Source organism: Cygnus olor, chromosome 13, assembly GCF_009769625.2.
Source record: "Cygnus olor isolate bCygOlo1 chromosome 13, bCygOlo1.pri.v2, whole genome shotgun sequence".
NCBI classification, from domain to species: Eukaryota; Metazoa; Chordata; class Aves; order Anseriformes; family Anatidae; genus Cygnus; species Cygnus olor.
This window is the reverse complement of record NC_049181.1, coordinates 21016879-21043605: the sequence shown is the minus strand read 5'-3', so window position 1 is coordinate 21043605 and position 26727 is coordinate 21016879. Positions and strand designations below refer to the sequence as shown.

Sequence of the window (26727 nt, the reverse complement as noted above, 5' to 3'; positions counted from 1 at the left end):
GGTATGAGCTATTTCACTAACTCACATTTCCAGCAAAAGTACTTTAACTTTCTCATATTTGAGACTGCCTCTACACGTGACTTCACACAAGCCTTCTCTTTCCTCAGATGGCAGTGGCTTCATTGTCCTGTTAAGGGTCTAAGTGATTCTCACTCCCTTTTTATCAAGTTAGGTCTACTAGGATAGAGAGGGGATGCTCTTGCTCTCATATAGAGGCAAAATGATGGTTTCTGAGTTGTAATTTGACTAAAATTGCCTTGCATGATCATGACAGAAGTACAGTTTTACTTCATATATTTGATTAGAAATTCTAACCAATCCAGGAAAAGTATTTAAACAGGAAAACACTCCAGAAAAATCCTTCGAAAATCCTGTTAAATTTTATTTGGCAATCATTCTTAGAGTGCTGAGAGACCTGGAGGGAACCAAATATACATAATGCATTGGGTTACTTACACTTACTGACAAATGCTGCCTAATATAGTTTTTATAGGAAGAATTCTAATGCAATGTTAAGCTACATTAAAGAAATATCATTAAGGTTGCAAAATTAAGCAATCAAACACAAGGTTGTCAGTGCAGACCTGATTCAGGCACCGTGTGTGTGCATTATGATACAGTCTTTAATTACATGATCATATACTATTTTTTTTTCCTCCTGCCTAATTCAGTGAGCAGGATGAATAGCACTCACTAAATGAGCAGCTATTCAGTGTTATGTTTTCCCCATTGTTCAGTGTGTGGTCCCGTGCCTTATTTATGGCACACTATTCGACTTCTGCTCTGGAGAGGAAATCTAAATCTCTTCATGGGCTTTTTAACAGCAGTTGCCACTGCAGTGTCTGAGCGTTTCACAAGTGCTAATGATGACTTTATCTTCAAAACAAGCCTGTGAGTTGAAGGAGTGACAGCAACTTGGGGAAGCTGAAGCAAAAGGTATAAAGGCCAAAAGTCTTCTGCCAATTTGAGTTGCTCAATTTAAGACCTTTAGCATCTGATTCTTTCCTGCTAATATTGCATTCTAACTGTTTAAGGCTACTTTCAGGAAATTGAGCACTTGTGGCTGTATCCCTGCTGTTCTGCCCATCTGACAGCATCATTCAGTTGCCTTGGTTATGAGACTGTCCTTTCTCTTCCTGCTGTCTTGGGTCTAATTTAGCATGAACCTTTCCCCTACCTTCAGAGACTAGCCTCAGTGCTGGCACACGTTGGGCAGTTCTGCACAGATGTATATGACGTAGATATGTGTAGCAAAAGTTGGATTGTATTTAGTGAGAAAGTCTTTTAAATATTATACAAAAGTAGAGCTTTTTTCTTGTTGAATGTGTTCCATCTATAGTTCATCAAAACTCTTACTCTGGCCAACTTAGATATTCATGAGGAGAATAAAAAGAATAACCATCCTATTGTATGCCTGTCAACTTTCAAATGCTTAGCATCTCTGGGGCTTGGAAATGAAAGTTTGGCTGATGAGGAGTTCGTGGTGTGGTAAATAGGATTTGGCCTTTTACTTTTTGATCGCTTTGTGGTGTTTGCCTTTAAAAAGTTTGGGTTAGCTGGAGGTCCTGGTAGAGAGCTACTGCATCTGCTCATCAATATAAGCCTCAGGAGATTAGAGGGCACAGGCAAGGTGTTGAAGAATCCCAGCATCTCTGAGAGACTTGGATGGTTCTGATGCGATCCGCTAGCCAACCCTTGGGCTCAGTGGGATCATCCCTAGGGACCGGGTGTTATTGGGCTGTCATTGAGTTACCTGCATCCATGTTCAGCCAGTGTAGTTCTTTACAGGGTTGATTTCGTGGATGGGAGGGCATGCAACTAATTTCCATTCTGTTTTACCTAGTTTTTTGAGGTTTTCTCAAAGTTAAGTATTCCCCCTTTTATCCTAATAAGAATCTGACTTTTGATCATTTTGGTAGAGTTCATAGTAAAGAAAATATTTTAGCATATCTCAATGCTCTGAGGCTAACAGAAGAAAATCTGCATGTGTGTTCTTTACTACGTTGTTGAAAACAGCTGAATTATTTTTGCTGAAGTTTGTACTTCAAATCAGCTCAAGGTCAAGACCTGTTATAAAAATATTCAGTATTGTGTACGTTGGCTAACCTTGGGGGGAATAAATCTGGTGCATATAATGGGAGGTTAGGGAATCTTAGTAATGCATAGAACTACCAGCCTTAGCAATGTAAAGGCCAGGTTTTCAGCTAGCATAAATGGCAATGCTTGCCTGGACTTCAAAGGTGGCATGTTGATAGAGCAGCTGACAGTCTTGCTAGCATATTTCAATATAAAGTTTGTTAAAGTTACAATGGAGGAAAAAAAAAGTTGCAATACTATCTGCAATGTGTCTCATTCTGGACACTGCCAAAGGAATACAGCAGTTTGGCAGGATTATTTCATCCATCAAGGATATGAAAATGTCACATACCTAGCTAACAAAAGTCAGGTGTTTCAAGCACATTCTTTCTGATTGGTGCAAGTGTCCAGTTTGACTCTCCCAATTTATTCTTGCTTTGCTTTTTTATTTTTGGGGTGTGGTGGTTCATGAGTGTTTTTTTGTTTTTGTTTTGAGATCTCTTTGGGTTATGGCTGTCCTGTTGTAAAATACCATGTCATTCTCCACTTGTGCAGAAGTCTCATTGGTGGCTTTTCTCTGTGGCCTGGAATCAAGAGAAAAACAAGTGACAAGGCTTCATAATTCCTGTTTTGGTGAAAAGGAAAAGGTTTCTCAGCTCTGTTAGCAACTCATTTCTGTATAGGGCTGCACTGATGGCAATTTAGAGAAGGGTGAAATGAGGTGAGAGACAAAGAACAGGACTTCTGTAGCTAATTTGTTTTCTGGCTGAATTCATGTACCCTGAAAATGTAGGAGTAGGCTGTCTGAATATCAGCAATTCTCCCTACCACACACAAAGCTGAAGCTACTGATGAGCTGCATTTACAGATCCTTCAGTGTTCCTTAAATTCTTTTGGTGCAGGGATTACCACCGAAGCCCAGTGCCTGACAGAATAGGTTGAACTGGCACAAGGACAGATGGTTTTTCATTAGCTGGGCAATATGTATTTATTTTTGAAATGGTTTTTGAATGGTATTTTGTATGGTTGAAGCAAGCATTAGTAGTGGTTATACCACCACAACAAATAACAGCATCTCAAATGCATTGAAATTAGCCAAACATCAGGGGTTACATAAGGAAAGGGAAAGGCAGTTGTGGGTTTCTTAATGTCATAGTTAAGCTACTTAGGTAAAAGTGCTCATGTGCCTTTTAATGGTGGTGAATTTTAATAAAAAAAAAAAGCCTGATAGAAGCCTTGCATCTCTTTCATACATGCATTAGCAAACTAAAAGTGGATGTAATGAAGCAACAAGCATGTAACCAAGGGTTCAGCTGGCCTTGGACCACAGGTTGTGCGTGCATGTCTTTGGGATGGAACTGCAGGAACCTTGAAGTGCTGGCTCTGCAGGCATCGATGGCTCACTGAAGAAGGAAATGTGAGGACCAGCCTGTTTTAAACACCTTATTAACCCTGCTTGTGCATGGTAAACTGACTCCTAAGCTCAGGTCTATGCGGGTTTCCTTTTGGATATGAAGGGGGTAATGGGGCAGGATTCACCTTTGTTGTTGAAGTGCACTGGCTAATGCTCTTGGCTTGTTCATGCTGTGGCTTCTAATTTGCTACAAGTAGCTGAATAAATATCTGTTGTTTTGAATGCTACTGGCCTTATATTTGAAATGTCTTCGCTTTAGCGTTCCTTGTGCAGCAGGCTTGTTTCCTTTCATCTCCTTTGCCTTTCTGGTTGCTGTGCCCAGTTCCCAGGCACAACCTCTGTGGCTGGCGCTGGGGCAAGGAGCCCCCATGGCTGATCCTCACCAAGAGCAGCACAGGCAGCTTGTGCGCTGCTGTGCTGAAGGAAGAGGTAGGGGTGGGTCAGCTCTAACAAAGGCAGGGAGCTCAGGGAGGCAATAGGGAAGTTATTGAATCTCTTCACCTCTTTCTTGCACAAGAAATTCTGTCAGTGGTTGGCTTCAAAACACCTATTGACTGGGAATGCTTTGTTCTTCTCTCCTAAAGTAGGAAAGCAGCTCCAGAGAAGAAAAACTGGAGCTCCTGATAAACATGTGTCCTGGTTTCAGTTAGGACAGAGTTAATTTTCCTCCTAGTAGCTGGTAGGGTGCTATGTTTTGGATTAGGATGAGAAGAGCGCTGATAACATGCTGATGTTTTAATTGTTGTAGAGCAGTGCTTACACCAAGCCAAGGACTTTTCAGCTTCCCTTTTCACCCCTGCCAGCGGGCAGGCTGGGGGTGCAGCAGGAGCTGGGAGGGGACAGACCCAGGACAGCTGACCCAAACTGGCCAAAGGGGTATTCCATACCCTCTGACGTCGTGCTAAACAATATATAGGGGTGGCTAGCCGGGGTGGGGGGCCGGCTGCTCGGGGATAGGCTGGGCATGGGTCAACGGGTGGTGAGCAATTGCATTGTGCATCACTTGTTTCGTACACATTATTATTATTAATACTACTATCATCATTATTATTATTGTTGTTATTATTTTCCTGTCTTAATAAACTGTCTTTATCTCAACTCACAGGCTTCACTTTCCCATTTCTCTCCCCCATCCCAGAGAGGGAGGGGGGAGGGTGAGCGAACAGCTGTGTGGTGTTTAGCTGCCGACTGGGTTAAACCACAACATGGAAGTCATCTAGAAGGAAAACCTGAATTATGGAGTCAAAGGTGTTTTGCTGGATAATGATTTGTGTGTAAGGGGACAGTGCTCTTCTTCACTCGCATCTGTCTAGCTACGTGCTCTGAAAAATCCAGCAGAGTCCCCCCTTCAAAGCCAAGCATTTTGGGCAGAGGTTTCTTAAATTTCCCTTTTCCATCTGCTGACATACTGCACACAGTTTAGCTTGCACGAGGCAGAAGCACTTGCTAGAGCAGGCAGCAGAAAGCCATTATAAGCTGTTGGCTGTAGCGCGCCGTTCCACCCTGGCTCCCGATCGCACGTGCTAATGGGCTGTGTCGCGGTGGGCAGCGCGGTGGGCTGCCTGGTGTGCTTTGCACAGGCAAAGTCTCTTGCCAAGAATTACGCGTTTCAATGTATATTAGAAGCCTGTTACAGCAAGCCTTGTGTGTGCTGCTGGCAGGAGGGGAGAATGAAGATTTCTGTGGCAAAATAAGTGACTCTCAAGGAATCTGTTTTTTCAGAAAGTAGTTTGGGTGCTGTGTAGTGTGTGCTCTGGCTACTTTGCCAAGTGCTTTTATTTTTACTTAGTACCTGTTCAGGGAAAAGGAAAAGAAAAAAGTAGGAATTTGGTCTTCTATTTGGAGCAGGGCTTTGGCCTGTTTCCTCTTTGGGTACCCACATATTCAAAAGTGAATCAATTCACTTTCTGTGGTGCTCATGCAGTAGAGAAACTAGACAGTAACTCTACCGGGCTGTTCCCTGGCACAGCTAGCTTTTCTGTTGGTAGCATCTGTATGGTCAACCCTAAGTGTCTCAGGTTTTAGCTGTGGGACATATGTCGTCGTATCTACCCAGATACTTTGAGGTGAGGCCCTTTAGGCCCTTCCCCTAATTCTCTCAGCCAGCTTTCCGAACTTGTATTTCTCCTTCAGGAAGGAAAAATGTCCAGCTGTCCCTTATCTGCTACTGAAGTCCCCATAGTGTACAGCCTATCCCTTTTCTCTCTGGGTCTGTGGGGACACGTCTTGCACCCAGCTGAGATTTAGTCAGTGCTGAAACAGTAAACAACTTAGTAAAGAGCAGGGCAGGGCGTAGTTTGATAGAAGCAGCCTTCAAAATTAGGTGTTGAGCAGAGTAGTAGAGCAGAGCTGTTCCTCTCCAAATGTCAGTACCTGCCCCCTGAATGATAAAATCAGAAACCTCTTCGAGTTGTGCAATAAAAGATTAACAGCAGCACTGGCAAAATTAATGACTGTGCTAGTAGTGGCAGCGGAGAAGGCTTGCATAGTGTGCTTGGAATTACAGGAATTTGTCTCCTGAAATGCAATGAGATGTATTTTAGCTGATAACCAGAAATCATTGGCTTTGATTGAAGAAAGCTTTTTGCCATGGTTCTGTGTCAGGGACCTCTCTGTGCCTTTCTTCAGTGGTGGAGGTGGCTGGGGAGGGGGCAGGACTGGAACAGAGCAGAGAGACAGTGGGGCTGAGCAGCTTTCCCCAAAATTTCTCAAACTGTTTAATTTCTGGCTGTAGCGTTAGCCTTTCGACTCGCACCCTCTCTTTTGGGGATCTTCAGTCTAAAAAACGTGTGCAAATCATTTTCAAATGGCAAAGAAGGGTGCTAAGCATTTTCAGTATGTGGAATTTCGGAACCTCTTTCATAGCTAATTTATTCTTTGGATATTCAGGAGGTGGTTCCAAACGGTCTCTCTCATAGACAGAATTTTCTATCAAATGTTTGTTGGGAGTTTTTGAAGATTTATGAAAAGAACAGACTTATGTAGGAATCATACTGCGACAGCTCTTCACAAGCCTTTTGAAATAACTTACTTTATTAGCTTTTTGAGTTTCTCCTGCTGGGATTATAATGGGTTAAACATTTTTAAAGCACACTATTTTTTTTAAATGTAATTGAGAACCCTTAGTAGATGATTAGTAAAAGAGGTTGCTGCTATGTTTTTCTTTAAACACTTGGGCAACAAGATGAAACAAAATGAGCTTCTTGCATCTTGCCTACAGGATGGCTGGCACTTAGTGTGGGACAGCTGTCTTTGAGTTCTGAGTAGAGCTAACTATTTATGTGGGATAAACTTTGTTTACCTGTTAACTTCTATTGTGGAGGAACAAGATGTAGAAGGAAGCAGATGTATTTGGGAGCTGGGTGTAGGAGTAGAGTGTTATTCTGGTGAGAGGGAAGTGTGCCTCAGTCATCAGGAGTGACTGTGAACAGTGTTTGGTGTCTGCCATTCGTGAGCTGGAGCCATGGTTTCTGCAGCGTTAAGGCTGGGGAGCTGAAAGGGAGAACATCTGAGCCCCCTTTCAAGCTGTGTCCCTCTTCATGTAAACCAGGAGATCTGCAGGTGGGGTGGAGGAATTGAACATCTGCGTTTTGCCCTAGCGTGGAGTTTAAACAAGATGTGATATTCTCCTAGACCTTGGCTGTTCGAAATCACTTCCGTTCTCTTGAGTTAGACATTGCTATAGACACCTGAAATATGTTAGGGGAGGGAACCATAAGGCTCAGAGGTGGTTAGCACTGTTCTCTCTCTCCCTCACTGGAAGGGTGTTGTGCTATCTCAAGGAGGATTTTCGTTGTGAAGTCCACTCCTCATTGAACAGATAACATGCATTTTCTGTGACTTTTGTTCTGGGTGACTGCCTAGTGATTGTAAGGAAGGGTAATTCTAGGTCAGTTCATGACGGGAAATAGATTTTTACTTCTGCTGCTTTTCTTTGTTGCAGTTACAGCTTTATTTTGTTCGTGGTAGTTACTGTATATTACTGTCTTCTTCGATTAGATATTTAGTAATCTTTTTTATTGATCATTGAGATAAATCTGACAAGAATATTATAAACAGAAGACCAGGGAAGCCAGACAGCATCTCCATTCAGAACAACATATAAATCCTCGGCACAAACATGCATCATGCCCTGTCTTAACAGTAGAATTCTCTCTCTCAACTGGTGAATAGAATAGGCTAATCCCCAGAGCCAAAGATCATCATTCTGAGCAAATCTTTGCAATTCTTGTATCGGGTATCACCTACTAGCTTCTTTTTGGGAAAAGAGCCTTGCTGGGCATAGAGGTGACATTGTTTACCTTTGAAAATAATGTTCGCATACATGAAGCGAGGTCAGTAAGTTGTATTCAGTAAAGGATTTGCTTTCAGAACTGCACAGTATGTTGCTGACTGTTCAGTCATATATCTCTTCAGACCACATTGTCAACTTTTTTTCCTATTAGTACAAATGTATTACTACTTTTCCTGAAATCCTGATGAAAGAAAAAATAGTTGAGCAATTTCAGGTAATGGTGTTTCCCAAAGATAATCACATTTTGAAGACTCTAAAGGAACTTGGCTACAGTTTCTGCTCTGTTAAATCTCAGAGGGATGATTAGCATGTGATAAAAGTTCCCTTGTGAGTTGTTTTTTGTTCTTCATATACTGCTCTTTTATCTTCTACTTTATGATACAGCTCTGAACATCCCTTACTGCTGCGCCTTCTCAGCATAAGCCTGCTCAGAGAACCAGGGGCAGATGCTGTTTTTATGCCCTTGCTGTTCCTGGTAAAGCACTGTTAGCCTGACAGAACACAATGCGCTGGTCTGGTGAACTTGGAGTGAGCACAGACTAATTGCCAAGGGAAAAGTGACAGAGGAGTCCTTGAGGAAAAGGTGATGCTGCAGATAGATGGGTTGTCAGTATACCTGTTTTCATCCACTTTGCGTCATCCAGCCAATCTCACAGCAAGGCAGGGTGAAAGTTTAGTTACTGAGAAGACTCAGGGTTGCTCTCACTTGGGACAGCAAGACCCTCCAGTAAGAGGCTGCTAATATTTTTTAGCTCCAGCCAAGTTTTGTGCTAAATGAAGTTCCTCACATCCAGTTGGAGCTACTTTAAACAGACAAGCTTAAGAGCTTGCCAGTTCTGTATAGTGCAAACAATTACCCACTCAAATTCTTATTTTAGAATGTGGGTGCTAAGGAAGGACTTTCACCTCCATTCTGTTCAGGTCTGAGCCTTGGGGAGTACTGTAATCTTCTGATGGAGAGAGTTGGGATGAGAGAGAATAGATGTCCAGTGTCTAGTACTGCTTAAATATGTTAGACTATTGCCAGGTTTTGCTTCATGCCCTATATCAGATTGCGACCTGCATCTGAGGTGACATTGAAAAGCCTGAAGCTTTTTATGGGTTTATTACCAATGATTCCATGGATACAGACCATAAGCAGCACAAATATTATGTTTGTATTGAGCTTAAACCTTATTTGCACTAAATGATATGTATCATCATGAAGTAGTTGGTCATTTTTCTTGGGGCAAGGGAAGGATCAACCGCATGAAGAATAAGGAACAGCGACATATTCTGAAGGGCATTTTTAGGGAAACTTGATATCCGTTATATATCATTTTTATTTCTAGTTTACATTTGTATTCAACTGATATAAATTTAAACTTATTTAGAGACTCAACTCATTATATTTTCATATGGCTTTGCTTCTTTAATCAATTCATTCAGTTCTGTGTAGGTACAACTGGAATAAACTATGATCAAATTTATTCGTTAAAGAATCAATGGTTCTATCTGCATACAAAGGAAAAGCTGCTGTTGTGCTCAGGGCAGATAAACTCAATTCTATATCTTAATATTGAGAACTGGAGTTTGAAGGTGGAATGTGAGACCATTTTCCAATGTAAGACTTTAAGGCACACGTTTGTGCTCTGCATAGTAATCCTCACGGAAACAATCCTTTGGCAATTGTTGCAAGCTGCAGCTTCTCAGTAGTGCTTGCAATTTCTGAAAAGTGAACACCTTATTTCTTCAGAAAAACAGCCAACAAATCAAATTACTGTTTTAGTTGATTGCACTCAAACACCCGACTTTACAGGCTGATATGAAAGATGATACAAGTAATCACTGAAATATAAATAATCACAGAAAAATCCTATCCACAGTCCCTTCTTTGCAGAGTTTGTTCAGAAATAATTCCAATCAGTCAGAGAACAGTTATGAATTTTTTTGACTGTAGGATATAGAAATAATAGGGTAGCAGGACATAGAAGTAATCATCCTCTGGGGGCATGTCTTGACTTTATGTATTCAAGACTGATAAAATGAAATATGTTCTATAATTGTGAAATTCTTTCGGCATATGTGGAAAAGTGACTGAAAATGTTTTTCATCTTCCAATTTTGATTCATCTCTACCACAGATTTGTTACACAATCCAGAACGTAAACTGAGCAGCTAGTTTGAAGCAAATATTCATATTGATTTTCTGTTTATTTGCAGTTAGAGGGGTATCTATGAAAGATAACATTAGCATTATTACTTGTAATTATATTTTCAAAAATCTAAAGCACTTGATTTAATTACTTTTACACTTTAAACATTTCAAAGTCAGATTCACTGTTGTCTTTTTAGCTGTCTACTGACAAATATTTATGAAAATCAAATCAATGCTTCCAGAGATCGAAGTATTAGTGGTCACAGAGGGGAAAGGTCTTTAATTGCTTTCTTATTTAAAAGGGGAGCTAGTGGATTGTTAGCGGTACACAAAGGTTTTGTCTTACTGTGACGTACAATTTCTGGTCATCTTGGGGAGGGGATTCTATTTAATCTGGTGTCTCAGTTAAGTAATCAGTGTGAATAACTGTGGATTCTACTGTGATGTGCTCTGGCTGTTTCTGTAGCAACCACCTATGGTTTTTGCCTGCGTTTTCATGTTTCTTTCCAAGAATTTTTTTCTAACAGTTTTGTTCTCAGATGCATTGCTTGAATTATTTTTATATTCTCCATTTGTGTGTAGTCTTGTATGTGACAGCCCACCATGAACAAACGAGTAATTGTTGCATAAATCACACAAAGCATTATGGCAGTTGTAGCTATCTTTAGTGATCCGTACACTTATTGTGATGAGTAGAAAATTGATTTTTTTAAACAATTGTCTTCCTTTTAAAGATGGTAGACTTATCTGATGAAATGTTACTTTTGCAGTCACTGTGACAATTGTGATTTGTGCAGAGGTATAAAACTCAGCCAACTCCAAATATAAGTGAAACTCAGGTTAAACCTTAAGTTGTTATTGCTGTTTACTTTATGTTGCTTTCAGGCACTGCTGCAGTATTTCTAATGTATTTTAGTGCTTAATGAGCACACGGAACAAGAACTTGTTCAGTGCCAAAGGCTGAATAATCCAGTATGAATTTTGGGCTTGAAATTCGGCATCTTTTAGGCAATTGTGCCTATACAGTCTGTAAAAAGGATCCTAGTTGCTCGAATGTAGTTGTGGTGGGGTTGTGTAAGAGGGACAAGGAGATTTTGGTTTTGCTTTGTTTCTGTACTTAGTCTTATTTTAACAAACCTTTAAAAAAAATATTAAAAATAGTTCCAGTAGCCTCTCTCTGGATGATGATGAATAATCAGGACGCATGCTTCCCTTCATCCCTGTTCTGTCTCGCTTTCAGTGGATCCTCCATCCTCAAGCAGCAGGCATAGGGATCTTTACAAGGCAGTTGTGGTGGGCTGACTGACCAGCTGCCAGACACCCACCCAGCTGGCCTCTCTCTCTTCCCCTCTCCTCAACAGGACAGGGGAAGAAAAGATGGAAAAGCTTGTGGGTCAGAATAAAAATAAGACTAATCACAGAATCGTCTAGGTTGGAAGAGACCTCCAAGATCATCTAGTCCAACCTCTGTCCTAACACTAACAAAACCTCCACTAAACCATATCACTAAGGACTACATCTAAACGTCTTTTAAAGACCTCCAGGGATGGTGACTCAACCACTTCCCTGGGCAGCCCATTCCAATGCCTAACAACCCTTAGGGAGAACTTCTTTACTGAAATATCCAACCTAAACCTCCCCTGGCGCAACTTTAGCCCATTCCCCCTCGTCCTGTCACCAGGCACGTGGGAGAATAGACCAACCCCCACCTCTCTACAGCATCCTTTAAGGTACCTATAGAGAGCGATGAGGTCTCCCTTGAGCCTCCTCTTCTCCAGGCTGAACAACCCCAGCTCCCTCAGCCACTCCTCCTAAGACTTGTTCTCCAGACCCCTCACCAGCCTCGTCGCCCTTCTCTGGACTCTCTTGAGCACCTCCATGTCCTTCTTGTAGTGAGGGGCCCAAAACTGAACACAGTACTCGAGGTGCGGCCTCACCAGAGCCGAGTACAGGGGGACAATCACCTCCTTAGACCTGTTGGCCATGCTGCTTCTTATACAAGCCAGGATGCTGTTGGCCGCCTTGGCCACCTGAGCACACTGCTGGCTCATATTCAGCTGCCTATCAACCAGTATTTCCAGGTCCTTCTCTGCCAGGCAGCTTTCCAACCACTCATCTCCCAGCCTGTAGCTCTGCTTGGGGTTGTTGTGGCCCAGGTGCAGGACCTGGCACTTGGCCTTGTTGAACTTCATACAGTTGACCTCAGCCCGTCAGTCCAGCCTATCCAGATCCTCCTGCAGAGCCTTCCTACCCTCGAGCAGATCGACACACGCACCTAACTTGGTGTCGTCTGCAAACTTACTGAGGGTGCACTCGATCCCCTCATCCAGGTCATCGATAAAGATATTAAAGAGGACTGGCCCCAGTACTGAGCCCTGGGGGACTCCACTAGTGACCGGCCTCCAACTGGATGTGGCTCCATTCACCACAACTCTTTGGGCCCGGCCATCCAGCCAGTTTTTAACCCAACGAAGCGTACGCCAGTCCAAGCCATGAGCAGCCAGTTTCTTGAGGAGAAAGTTGTGGGAAACAGTGTCGAAAGCCTTACTGAAGTCAAGGTAGATCACATCCACAGCCTTTCCCTCATCCACCAAGCGTGTCACTTTGTCATAGAAGGAGATCAGGTTCGTCAAGGAGGACCTGCCCTTCATAAACCCATGCTGACTGGGCCTGATTGCTTGGTTGCCCTGCAAGTGCCTCGTGACAACATTCTAGATAATCTGCTCCATGAGCTTCCCTGGCACTGAGGTCAAAGTAACAGGCCTATAGTTCCCTGGGTCTACCCTCTGACCCTTCTTGTAGATGGGCATCACATTTGCTAGCTACCAGTCGACTGGGACCTCCCCTGATAGCCAGGACTGCCAATAAATGATGGAAAGCGGCTTGGCCAGCTCCTCCGCCAGTTCTCTCAGTACCCTCAGGTGGATCCCATCCGGCCCCATCGACTTGCGTACATCCAAGTGCTGTAGCAGGTCGCCAACCATTTCCTCGTGGATAGTGAGGGCCATATCCTGCTCCCCATCCCCTTCCACCAGCTCAGGGTACCAGGTATCCAGAGAACAAATAATACACTCTCCTCCAACCCTCCTGCTTCCTAGGCTCAACTGTGCTCCTTTGTTCCCGACTGATCCTCCTCCCCTCAACCCCATCTAAAGGGATGGGCATGGTGGCTGGGGTCAGTGCATAACAGATCTTCTCTGACACTACTTCCTCCATGCTGGCTCCTCCATGGGCTGCAGCCCTTCACAGACTGCTCCAGTGTGCGCTCCTCTCCATGGGCTGCAGTTCCTTCAGGGCACATCCCCTGGCTCTGCCATGGTTTCTCCACAGGCCGCAGGGAGCCCCAGGCCTGGAGCACCTCCCACTGCCTCCTGCCCCTGAAGCCAGGGATAGAAGAATGGGGGCTTGCTTAATCGCATTAATGATTTCTAAATAAAACAATCGTAATTATTAAAGCCAGGAATGGAAGAATGGGGGCTTGCTTAATTGCATTAAAATAGGTATCGCTGAGTGTCTTTACTTAGTAGTGTGCAAGTTAACCGAAACAAGGAGTCTCGGGGCCCCTCACAGAGGATGTTTCCTGACAAAATGGGGAACCTGTCTCAAAAACTAGCTGAGACCAACCTTGTGGTTTGGACAAGAGCCAAGGAGCAGCTGAGTCTGTACACAGGCAGGGGGCCAACTAGTGGTGATGAAGAAGAGTTACCAACCTTCATCCCCACGATCACCACCAGAAGGCACTGCGCAAGCGCAGACAGGAGGAGTTTATGGAAATGACTTCTTGGAGCTAATTTTAATACAAAGTGGGGATAGGTTATGAATATGTATAGGCGTATTGGGAAACTTCATGCATATGTAACTTTTTACTGCATATAACCAAAAGCAAGTTGCTGTGTTAGGGTGTGTGTGCCTTTGGGAGCTATCCCACATGCACCTGGTGCCGAAATAAACCACATACCTACTTTATAACTCATTTGCTTTGAGTTGTAGAGTTCTTCCATGAATCACCCCAACCCTGGCGCCCCAGGGCCATTCCTCCCACTCTTGTTTCTCACAGCTGGGTAGCCTTTCTCCTTTTTTCAGATATGTTTCCCCCGAGGTACCCCCAGTGCCACTGCTGGGCCCAGGCCTGCCCTGTGTTGGGGCCGCTGGAATTGACTGTCACTGGCTGTGATAGGCCTGCAGCAGCACCGGCCTCTCCTCACAGCGCCCTGCAGGCCCACTGCCCTGCCTGGGCATGGGCACCCAGCACAGAAACTGCTGATCCATTTTCTTTCTAATTTTTCCACCCTTTCTTTTTCCCAAGAAGTCTTCCCCACAGTTTTCCTCAGTAGCTCTGCCACAGAGAGATACTCTTGGCTACTAAGCAGTCTATTTCTCTTTTTCTGGGTCCATCCCCAGCACTGAGGCTGTCTTCCTACCCTCAGGGCAGCAGGCCGTGCTGTCGCACAAGGTATTATTAAAGCCTTTCAACTTTCTTCACTCATGCTTCAAAGCTAGTAGGAAGCTTCCAAAAATACCTACATACATTCTTACTTGATAGGGAAGATGTGTGGGGTTTTAATGGTCAAGTGTCTAACATGAAGCGTCAACCAAGGTTGTCGTGACAAGCATGCAACTATGTGAAAGCTTTTAAACACTGTAGAAATCTTAAAAGAGCTTCCTACACTGAGAAAATAAAGCGTATTAAGAGCTGTTCTGTTTGCTGCTGTACTGCAAAGATTTATTCACCTGCTTTCTTGATGAGTGATAGAATTAGTAAATACTAGATGATTCTTTAAAACAAAAAGCAAAGTAGATACTGTAGTACTCCCAATGCTGGATGGAAATGCATTAAAAGCCTTCACAAGAGAGATGAACTAGCATAATATATTTGTAAAATTTAGCTTTTGGTATTAAGGGGAGTACTGGTGTGCTTAAGTAGCTACAAGTATTTTAGCATGTTATAATTTTTAGGGATATTAATAGAAATTAATATTTTCTACTTATCTTTCTATGTAAAACTTTCCTGTAAAATTAGGTGCATGTTTCAAAAAAGGTCACACTCAACAAGTACAGATTGTAGGCTGCAGAGCTGTGGTGCTTTTTGTTTTCCACAAGGGGCTGATCCATCAGGCTTATGCATCTGGGGTGCTGAGCCTGGCAGATAGAACACTGAGGCGAGTATGTAGCCAGGGAAGCTGCTGTCTTTAATTCGACTTTATCTGCTTAGTACTTTCATGTTAATAAAGTTAGGAGCTTTTTGCTATTCTTCTGTAATCTAACAAAGCATCAATATTTTCAGTGATAAATGGGTCTTGATAACCTGGTGAAGATTGATTACAGGCTTTAAATTTGCTGGACTGAAACTTGTGTTAATGTCCCCCCTCTAATAATCTTTCAGTTTACTCAAATCTACTCTAATTGTAGGCCTAGGATACCAGTGCTTCCTCTTCCTGGTGACAGTTAAATTCTCATTGATACTGGTTAAGCCATTTGGACAATGTGGTGTAGCGAGCATGATAGATGGCTTTAATTTGATATTCTTAGACTGTCTTTGATGTTGCTCCTGCACCAGTGAAAACTTGCCACAGAATTAAATTAGCACTGCATCTGCTTTTGTGTTTGTATTCCAACAGCCCGAGGGCGTGTAAGCCAGCATTAAAAAAAAAAAAAAAAAAAAATCAACTTATTTCTACCATAATACTGAGGGGGATCTCTAACTCTCAAATAGGGTGAGAATGCTAATAGACAAGGTCTCAGTTTCTTCTTTTATCTGTATCGTCTGTTTTTGCTGAGAGGTAAAAACAAACAAAAAAACCAACTCAATTTAAATGTGTTTATATTACAGAAAATGTGAAACTTTTGAGGGATACACTTCGTATTTGTGTAGGGGGTCTAAAAACATCCCAAGTTACAAGGAAATGATGAAATAAAAGTGGGGGAAAATATATGCGTAATGTTTTTAACTCAGTATGAAGGACATGAACAACACTGTTGATTTGAATTTAATCAGTCATGAATTCTTGAACAATCTCTTTACTGGTTAGAAATAATCCATTAACTTTTTCACACAAACACTTCTGTGAGTTAAGACCTATCCTCATGTAAGCAAACATGACACGATATGTGTCCCTTGAGCCTTTTTGGTCCAGGCTAGGGGACTCTTATTTAAGCTTTAAGTAGTTGTTGGCAGCATGGTATTGTTTCAGCTACAAGGATTTATGCATCCCTTTTCATACTCTTGGTAATTATTCAATCACCTTCACCTAACCCCACCTTTGTTAAAGTCTAAACTCTGAAATGCACAGTAAAAATATTTTCTCTAGGATCTAACAGGACTTTTCCAAATGAAGTATCTTAATTATCATGTGCCCCCCCCCCCCCTTCATCAAATTTCAGTCAGCTAGTAATTGCGAAGATGAAAATGAAAATGTTTGCCATGTTGCACACAGAAATGAAAAAATATTTTCAGCCACTGATGTTGAAGCAGTTGAATTTTGTTCTTAAGTAAAGATTAAAGTAATGGTAGAGGTGCATATTTGGTAGATAAAGATGCAATTTGTTCCTCTGGAAGAAAAATCAAACTGAATAAAACCAATTACTACCTAATCCAAAGTCCGCTCAGATCAATGAGAGTCTTTCTGATGACTTGAATGGGCTTTGGATCAAGTCCTAGCGCACAAATTACAAATACCGTAGCTAGGTCGTGTTATTCAAGAAATACACTGAGCTAGAGATGGTTCAATTTTCCACTAGCATATGCCCTTTTGAGATAGTTCTTCAAATAGTAACATGTTCACTGACCCAAGTCCAGACTATTTCATTCTGCAGAGGCCACAAGATCTTTACAAACCTATTGGCACTTCTACCAATTCTGTTTGCTTGGTTTATGTGTCTGGACTTCAGTCCATTCAATAGCTTCAATAGATCCATATCAGTAGAGAAGATAAGATGAGTTTTACTCTGTTGAGGTGTAGTAGTAGTTACAAGATTCAATAAGACTTTTCCAAAGCTTAACCTGTGTTTTTTTTTTTTTTTTGGACACTTAAATACATAGGGGTGAAAGAGTACGCTGCCTGAGCAACTTTTTCATTGTACGCACTGTCCGTTAATGTTTGTGGGTTTAGTTAAATGTGTTCCTGTAACCCATAAGTGCTGTTTTTTTTTTAAAATATACTAGATGAACAAGTTATCGAAATGCTCACTTGGCACTTCAGGGTGCATGTGCTCTCACACTGGGAACATTATGGGGTTAGACTCTCAGTAAAGCTGTACAAAATAGTGTTATTTCATGATAAACCTGAGAAGGTTGCTTGTAGGAGGAGGTCACTGAATAGTTGCTGGGGCATCAGCAGGGAGGAAGTTTGACTCCCCTCTTCCACCTCCAGTCCCCTCAGCAGAGCTAAGCTATCCTTGTGCTAGGGCACAGAGAAAGCCTCTAAGTGGCTGTTTGGCATCTGTGAAAATTAAATCCCTTTGGCTTGGACACCTAAGGATTTTAAAAGAAAATTGCATGAACTTGGCATTCAAATGCTTTCACTGTTTGTGTTGGTTTTAATCACTCTGAACCAAACAATCCTCATGCTAAACTTGAGATTCCAGTGACTCGTTTCAGGAAGGAAGGAAACCATAAAATAAATGTACATTTAATGGAAATTTTCACAGCTGTATGTCGAATAAGATTTGTTTTTGCTGTTTTTTTAAGACAGGATGAGTCCAGATAGATTTAGACAGTCAGCATATCTTTTGGTACATGAATTCCAAAGAAGAAAAGAATGTAATTTTCTTAATAGTTCTGGAATTTGCACAGATGTTTTCCAAAGAAGTGTGTGTTCTAGCAATTCCTCTGAAGTATTAGAACAGAACAGTATCTAAAACAGCATAACTTTCTGGCCATTAGGCATGGAGTCCTTTCAATTCTTTCTGTAGATTTTTAGTTGCCCATTTCAGTCATGTATTTAAGATAACAAAAAACACGTATTTTGTACAGTGCAGAGAATACCCACCTGTATTGTACAGTCTTAGTACAGAAAATTATCCCTGCCCTCTGCAATGATCAGCTCTGTGCTTCTAGGTATTTACTCAGCATGTGTGCCTCTGGGTTTGCTGGTGGTTTTGTGGTTTTCTTTGGTAGTTACAGCACATCTCAGCAAATATCAATATCTCAGAGCAGCTGAGATAAATGTTCTTCACTCCACCCCTTTTTTTGAGTTATGAAAGTCTTATGGCTTTATTTCCTATGATATTTGAAACAAATAATGTATTGTATTTCTATATATTCTACCTCCCCTCCCCCCCCTTTTTTTTTGAGACATATTCTAGTCAGATACAGAAAATTCAAATGAAATTCTCTCTTCAAATGGGCCTGAGAAGTTCCAGGACAATCAGGTGTTTGTTTCATTTGCAGAGACTGGCATACCTTTGCAGAAAATTTAAGGTTTTCGTTTTGCTTATGCGTGGTTTGTATTTTTTTTCTCCCCAAGAAATGTCTTGAATATATACGTGCATTTCTTGGCCAATATTATCTTTTTATCTTGTCAAGATATAGCAAGAAGGAGATGCTGAAAAAACTCATAAACCAACAAAATTTCTCATGTTCCTGTTTGTGATTGCTTGTAGGATTTGGAGAAAACTTTTCAGTATTCTGTCCAAGTAGTATTAATGCAGGATTTCCCTGTCATTGGTTAAAATTTACAACACCTCTGTCTTAGAGAAATAATGAATCAATTTCTTAAAAATGGTTTTTAACGTTTGCTTTTCTTAAACCAGATATTAGTCTTTTGGATCAGCAAAGAACTATATTTTCAAACTTGAACAGAATATCATCACTCTTGCATCAATCCTTGCATTAAATGCACTCACTGAACTTCTCTTTGCTACGAAAACAATCACGATTAACAGGTGGAATGGTGCATTTGTATTGTGTGAACATCCCAAATCCTGGGTGCTCTGGCAGTGAACCAGTAGAGCATTTGAGCGCCTGCTTCACTTCAGGAAAAATGGGCTTGCCTTTTCTTTTACTGAAATCAACATTCATGGTGCAAGTCCAGAGATGTTTTTTTGTTTGTGTTTTGTATTTTTTCAAAGTTTAAAGGCTAAAATCAGTGGGCAGGGCTACTTGCATCTTTAATGCACGCAGAGCCTTCATTTGCTAATACCAGAGTTTTACAAGACTGAACCTATTGTGAAAATTGGAAAAATGTCTGCTATTTCTGGTTTTAAAAAAACAACATTGGAGCTGGCTACTGTGACTGGATTAATATGCTTTAGTTGTATACTTATTAAAAATGCTTTATGAACTTGAAATAATGCACTCATTCCTGCCATCTGATGTGATTTGCCCTACTTAATCCATCTTGTTTTTCTTGCTTTCCCCCTATCTATTTTCAGATTGACTTTGTCCAATTTTTTATAACTATTTTTAGAGGTGAATGTTCTTTGTGGTATATTTTTAATCATGCAGAGTTGCTATATTATGTTAAAGTCTTATTAACAGCTGACATGAGCTGAGAATAGTTCATTGTACTGGGCAGCAGAGTGCAATAACTTATGACTTCTTAAAATAACTTTGGCTTTTTTATTTGTCATTTCTCTCTTTTGAGAGAGATTGGAATATAAAAATGAGGACTTTTAAATCCCTTCTGTTACATCATAAATCCTTTGCTTATCCAAATTGCATAATCAGGATGGGGTGACAAAGGAGAAAGGGAGGGGGAAAATTTCTCGTACCTCTCCTAGTCCCCTTTCACTTTCTTTTGTGAGTCTTCTGCACTTGCAGGCTTGAACCCCTTGGGAATCTGAACAATTATCTAGTGGATACAAGGTGCCCTGTAGATGATGCATTACTGAAGCCTGTACCTATAGAAACAGAGCAGAGACCTTAGTAGTTTGTCCCTCCTGATTACAGGAGAGGAGATGACCTTTATGGGATGCTGAGTGCTTCCCATAAGCTGTTGGCTGACCTCAGTCTACACAGGGACTGACTGGAGACAGGAGGCTCACTCCTACACCATGTCAATCCTGAGTACTTGATGTTTTCTAGCACAAATATTAGTGAGAAGAAACCTAACCACAGTTTCAGGACTATATCCAGAGATTTATGGCTATGAGAAAGCATCAAAGCTAATGCTCAGTTTACTCTCCTTCTGGTACTGTCCTAATGCGTTGCACTGTTTGGTTGTTAAAACAAAAAGTAAACATGATGGCTAATGCACACTTTTCCTATGAATTTAGGATTATTTACAGGAGTGTTAGCATGGCTGTGGAAGTGCCTGATGTCTAGAGGCATTGCATCTGTCCCTTGCTCACATCTCTCATGGCCTTCCTGCCGCTAGGCAGGGCTGGGGGGCGGCAGCACACGTCAGGCACACTTGCTGCAGCCCGTAATGCTGCCTCTGGCTGGGTAAGACTTGAATGAGGGTGACTCTTGAGAGGCGATGGTAGCAAATTATAATGGGATAACTTCTGACAGGGTGAGGCTGCAGCAATTTTCCGTTGCAAAGTTTTCCACTGAATGATCCCTCCATGGCTCCTCACAAAGGAGCCATTTCTCAGTGAAACACAGAGAAACATGCCACAATCAAAGCTAACTGTAATTAGCTACTAGCAATCGTTGGCTAATTGTACATGAGTGGTGGAACAAGATTCTTGAAATGGTCTCTCAGGATCCCTCACAAACCACACTGAATTCAGGAACAAATTTTTATTCTTTCCATCCCTGCCAGCTGAACTAATGTAAGTTCTAAATCATGAATTTTGGGGGCTTATTTCCCTGGTAAGGGAGAGTTATGGTGAAGCCTTCTGGGTGGAGGTAGTGTGTAAGGGGAATCTCCTGTGGGCAGTGGTGCTAAGCTGAAATAAAGGCCTTAGACACTTTCATGTCAGAGTTTCTGGGGTGACATTTCAGCCCCTCTGTCACCTGGTCTTCCTGGCTGGTGCAGACCAATGTTCCTGCAGCTGCTGGCATTGTCGCTGAGCTTTCTTTGCTCTCCCAGAGATTGTGAAAATGATGTGTCTAATGACAAGGGCCAGGTGAAAAACATTCTTTATCTTTTTTTTTTCTCCTTCCTTTTTCCGTACCAGATAGTCTGGTTTTATCTTGCTCTCTGTGTGTGCTATTACCTAGGTCTAATCCCTTTCTGTTATCAAGCTGCGCTTTTGTGCACAGATTGTCCCCTTGATTAGTTTTGCAGTGAAGAAGAATTATAAAGTGTGTGAGGGGAAGCTGGGGTCAGTGAGAAGGATTAATGAACTGAGAACTGTCTCCTCATCAGTTGCAGAGAGATGGGGAAGAGAAGCACTGCTCACTGGACCTTTGCAACAAACTTCTCTGCTAGTTTCCCTAAGACAAAATGTAAAGATTTTATAATCCTCTTATAAAAGTTTATCTACGACACCACATGCTTACTCATGGTGTGGGGAGATAAGTGCCATGTGCAAGGAAGGTGTAGAATTCGTATTTGGGACCTGGAGGACTGTGCTGTGATATGAGGTTGGACAGGGTTTATTTGCATAAATGTTTCACTTTTTTTATTGCCTTGTAGTTGGAGGAAGTAAGAAGTCGATAGGTTGTGGCCTAGAGCCTAAATACTGGAAATCAGCTAGTGAATTAATATTGAAAGTGTAGGGAAAGAGTTTCAGTTGAACTACTAAGATATGGTTTGCTGCTCTTATCAAAAAATGCCCGGTATGATTAATTTGCATGTAGTGATGTAAAAAGCTTAAACAGAGTTATCTCCAAGTGTTCTTAATCTTCCTTTTTAACACTTCCACTATATTTTAAGGGTAGAATAACTTGTATTTCCTTTTCTCAGTGTAGTCTTCTCAGCTTTGAACTGACTTGTAGTTAAATACAGTGGAAGTTTCAAGGACATTTGAGGGCCAGCAATACTGTCCGAATCAGAGCTGGACACAGTTCTGTAAGTATTTATCCCTTTGCCTGCAGGGACCTCAACATATTTCTCAGTCTAAGTCCTGACACGCTTGAAGTTCATGCTTTGAGATGCTACCTGCTTGCCATACTGGGATTGTAACTGAGTAGGATCTAGAAGTTTTGGGGGATGTCATCCTGGTACACTCCAGTCTGTCATTGACGTTTGACAGTTCTCAGATTCTAGTCTAGGAGTTGCGTGGTGCAAGTGGTCCTGGAACTTCTCATCAGCTTTCGTAGTGTCCAAAAGCATCAAACCAGACAAAGACTCCTCAGGCTGTTGCAGTAGTGGACAGAGGAATTGGCAAGGTTGTGTCCCCAAATTTCCTCTCCGAGCATTGAATAGAAAACTGTTGTTTAACAAGGCCTGAGAAAGGGACTCCTGGCATGGGTTTTGGGCATATGTTTGTTTGTAAAATCACGTTTCCCATTTTCCCGTTTTCTGAGAGTACTCTTATGAAAATCATTCTTTGACCAGATCTCCCCATTGTAAATTGGGGGTGAAGGACTGCAGTGAAACTCAGGATTCCAACAAGATGTCATGAGACAGGTGGGAAAGATTGCTCCTCCTCTCCTGGACCTGCATGAATACTCTGAATGAGCACAAGACCTGAGTACAGGCTAGCTGTTTGCTTTTTCTCTTTGTGTAATTGCTATAGAAACAAAATCCAAGTGCAGCAACCATGCAAGAGCTTTGTGATGTGCTTCAACAAATCTAGGTTTGGACTATAACATCAAATCAATAAAGCAGACTAAGTATATCAACAGAGCATGGTTTGTGTGTTGTATTCCAATCTTTGTACCCACAAATGTTAGGCAAATTTAGGCATTGGTGCCTGTTTTACTGCAGACACCTGTGACTAAGAGTTAGTCCCTTTGCTGGGCTCTCTGGTGGTAATAGACCTTCATGCCTTTGAGGGGAGCTTTCTGTGCAATGGCTTGAGGAAGGTCCTGATGTTCTCTTGCACTGATCCATGGATAGCTTTAGCCATTAAGCCTGTTCACTCAGCTTCAGAAGAGTGTGTGGTTTTCTCCAGGTCAGCTCAGAATGAGGGTACAGATTAAGCCGGTCAATTAGATCCATATGGTTAGCTGCACTGGTTGGCTTCAGCAGCTTTGCTGGCGTACTCGGTTGATTTTCAGCACCATGAACGCTAAGCAGTTGGAGCCAGCTGGTGAATGTCTTCCTAATAAAATGTGCTTGTGCTATTTCAAGAGATTTGGTTGAAACTATACAAAGAGCTATTTTTGTTGTTGTTGTTGTTGCACCGTATTATTCCTTCCCAGTACCTTTTCCAAAAAGTATCATCACTTTGCAGATCTCAAATAGAACAGCTGCACTGTCTGCTTTGAATCTCACTGTAGAAATGCTTGCAAAAGACTAAGTAACTCAGAGCAGCAACTGGCAAAGCCCAGTCGAGCAAAGACCACTGTAGGGTTCCTTAACTGGCTTCCACTACATGCTGCTGCATGTGAATTATTTACCAGCTTACACTTATGAATAAAATACATGCCTCGGGAAATCCAGCTGGTATGTGCCCTTTTTATACTGTCTTTTCTCTTTTTTCTTCCCTCATAATGGTAAGTTTACATTTATGTTGTCCTAGCCTGTAAAAGCAGAAAAGTTTTGTGGTTTTGTCATAAGATTCCAGGGAATAACTGCTACACCTGAGCCCATTCAGCAAGAAATGTGGTGGTCCTTATTCATCTTTTGGTAACTGTTGTGTGCTCTCTAAGTAGGGATTTTCTGCATTTGCTTATTGTGTTACAGAGCACACTCACATAAGCTGCTGGTGCTGTTTCACCACACTGGCAGGTGCACTAGCAGGAGACGAACCTCCATTTGTTTCTTTTATGTATTGTAAACTTCGTTCCACAATGCATGTGTGTTCTGGAACTCTTTTTCATAATCTGTTAAAATACTATTAATTTTCTTAATGTTGTATGAAATATTGCTCACATAAAGAAAGCTCTGGTCTGTCACTGGACCTATACTGATTAGAAATTGCCAGGCTTGACTGAAATCTTTTGGATACTCTTTTGTTATTAAAAAGATTAAAATTAGATCACCAAACTATTTTTCTCACATTTAAAGGATTTAATTGTTATAGAAGGGGAAAAAAGTGTTAACATCTTCATGAAACCTCATCCTGTTCCTTTTCCTCCTCCCCAACAAGAAATGTGGCTAACTTATTTCATAAATAACATTCAGCAGACTTTACAATTCTCCTTGTCAGTAGACTCTAAACAGCTGCTGGTTCAGTTATTGTTTTTGCTGCTGTGTTTTTTGGCTCTGCAGGAGTCAGATGTGAAGGAGCTGCAACAGCCTGAAAACAAACATGGCCCTTTGTTATGCTTTTGAGTCTTGGTGAAAGATCTTGGGTGATCCCTGTTGACTAAGCAGGTCTTAAGTGTACCGTAGCATTAATAATCATAATTACAATAAGATGCTAATGACCTAATCAAAGGATAATTTGGACAGGCACATTCAAATTCAAGATATTAGAAGCTTTGTCATGTCATACCTAGCAGTATGCTTCTAAACAGCCTTTCATCGCAAATGACTGCAAAATACAGGGCAAAACCTGGGGTATTGGGAGGAACTAATGATCTGGCAAGAGACTTCTTGAGAAGCGTCTGAGAATATCTTTCCCAGGCGTTACTGGGAACTGGAAATCCTCCTGGCAGCTATGGCCACGTAACTGCCCTTTAACGTAATGGACCAGCCGAGGTGCACTAGGGAGCAGTAGCTTCGGTAGCCTGTGGGTGGGCAGAAGAAGCTCTGCTTTCTGTCTCTCCTTTGCTGGGCTTTGTTGGCTATCTAAATACCTGCTCAGGTTGGCCAATGCAGGACTGCAGCCACTAGGTTCATCAAAGGGCTTTAGGCTCTAGCTGGGCTTGAGTCATTGAGCTGTTGGGCATTGGCTGGGAGACTGCTTGGGGCTGGAGCAAAACAAAAGCAGGAAGGAAGACCCTGGAACAAATTCCAAGAGGCTTGTCCTCGCCTTCTGCCCAAATCAAATTTCATTTTTCATGTGCTTTTTACAATAAGCATAGTAAGGACTTTATATGTACTGGAATATTGGTGGAAAAGAAGCCTTTCCTTATTAAGGAGTCCAAGATCATTGCAATATACCCTTCACACATTGTCTAACAGTAGAAAACAGTGCAATGGCAGGCTCTCCTACCTGAAAATAGAAACTAGAATTATCAATGATTTTTTTTTGATGGTTCCCTCTTCTTAGTATCCATAAAGTAAGCTTTTTCAATCAAATATTACTGACAGCAAAAACATTATCTAGTGTATAGGCAGATGGCAGGACGGTAATTGTTTAGAGGGACAGATGGTAGTTTCTTATACCCACTTTCTATTTTCTGTGTTTTTAAAGCTCAGCAGTTGCATTGTGGAGCATTCATGGTGCCATAAAATACCAACCACTTTAAATAACTCTGAACCAGGCTTTTGAGTGATTTGTTTAAAAGGAACTAGTCATATTTAAAACACGATCAACTGAGGATGCCTAGATATTTGACAAAGCAGACTGTAATTTAGAGTAAGTGTCTAACTTGAAGCTTATATTCCCAGCAATTGCCGAGCCCTTCTGTCTCCTTTCTGTTGGAAATAAGGGTGAAATTAAAGAATAAGAATATTCATTTGGAAAAAAAATCTAACTCAGCACTAAGGAGAGGGTGCCATAGTAAGTAAAAATAATGTATGAATTGGAGTGAGCTGCCACGGACATTGTTTGTAGACGCATGCTTGGAATTCCACATTTGTTCCTCCCGAGGACTACAGTAAATGTGATTACATCCACAACATAAAGAATCTTCTTGGACATAAATGGCTTATAATGAGAAAACATATTTAGTTACTTTGTAATCCAAAATCCCAGAAAATAGAAAGTGGGTACAAGAAAGAGGATTACACAAAATACTTTTATCCTTCTCTACAAAAAGAAAAGAGCATTTTTAAGGAGTAATTTGATGGAACACATGGGGATGGTTCAGGCCCAATCATGCATGGTTTAGCAACTGTTTTGCTTGTGGAAATCTTCTGGTGCATCCCCCCTCTCTTTTTCTTGCTTTTAAGAACCTAAGCAAGCAGAAAGCAGAGATATCTGTTCAACAGGATTGCTTTCAAAAGTTGGATTGGCAGGGGCAGCCTTAAGTATGACTGAAGCCCTCATATCACAGGGAATGGATCCACATCATGAAAATTGTTTTCTGGTGTGTTTCTCGGCCTCCACGGAGTTCCATTTCTATAGAGCGTGTTGAAGTATTTTCAGGCTTTCTGGGGTGGATACTTTCATTTGGAGGTGAACTACAGGTTTCTTGTCTTTCCTTTAATATTTATTCAGAAAGTAAACTATGGTTTATGAAAGTTGTGCTGAAATAGACACACAACTGGAAGACTGCAAAGTTATTAATACGGTAATTTTCAAGTTAGCAATAACCATATGCAGGGTGGCTATGCTCACAGGACTGATCATTTGGCTTCATGGGCAGTTCTCTGCTTGGGGTGGGAAGGGGAGATTAAGAACTTGTACTGCTGATTCTGAATATCTCATACTAAAACTCAGCCTTTGACATCCTATGCTATGAGAAACTGCTCAGTCCAAGCTAGATTTATCTGAAATGTGAATGGATATAAGCAGATGAAACAAGTTTCACTTAAAAAAAATATATATATATATATATATATATACATATATGTATCCAAATTCTAAGAGTTCTCTGATTGTTGGACTGGTGGCTATCCAATCTGGGAAAGGAAGAACATTCTGTGCAGCACTAGGTGAAACAGACAACCTAACCAGTCTTTTTATCTTGTATAATCACAATGAGCTGCTTGTGAGCAATCTGGAAATGCACAATTATTTGAAAAAAGATATTTTG

At 41.4% G+C, this 26727-nt stretch overlaps 1 protein-coding gene across 2 annotated transcripts in view; it reads left to right on the top strand.

The window, feature by feature from the left end:
• The window catches only part of GRIA3 (glutamate ionotropic receptor AMPA type subunit 3), a 403275-nt gene that overhangs the window by 14257 nt on the left and 362291 nt on the right, over positions 1 to 26727 (top strand). The window lies entirely within an intron of this gene.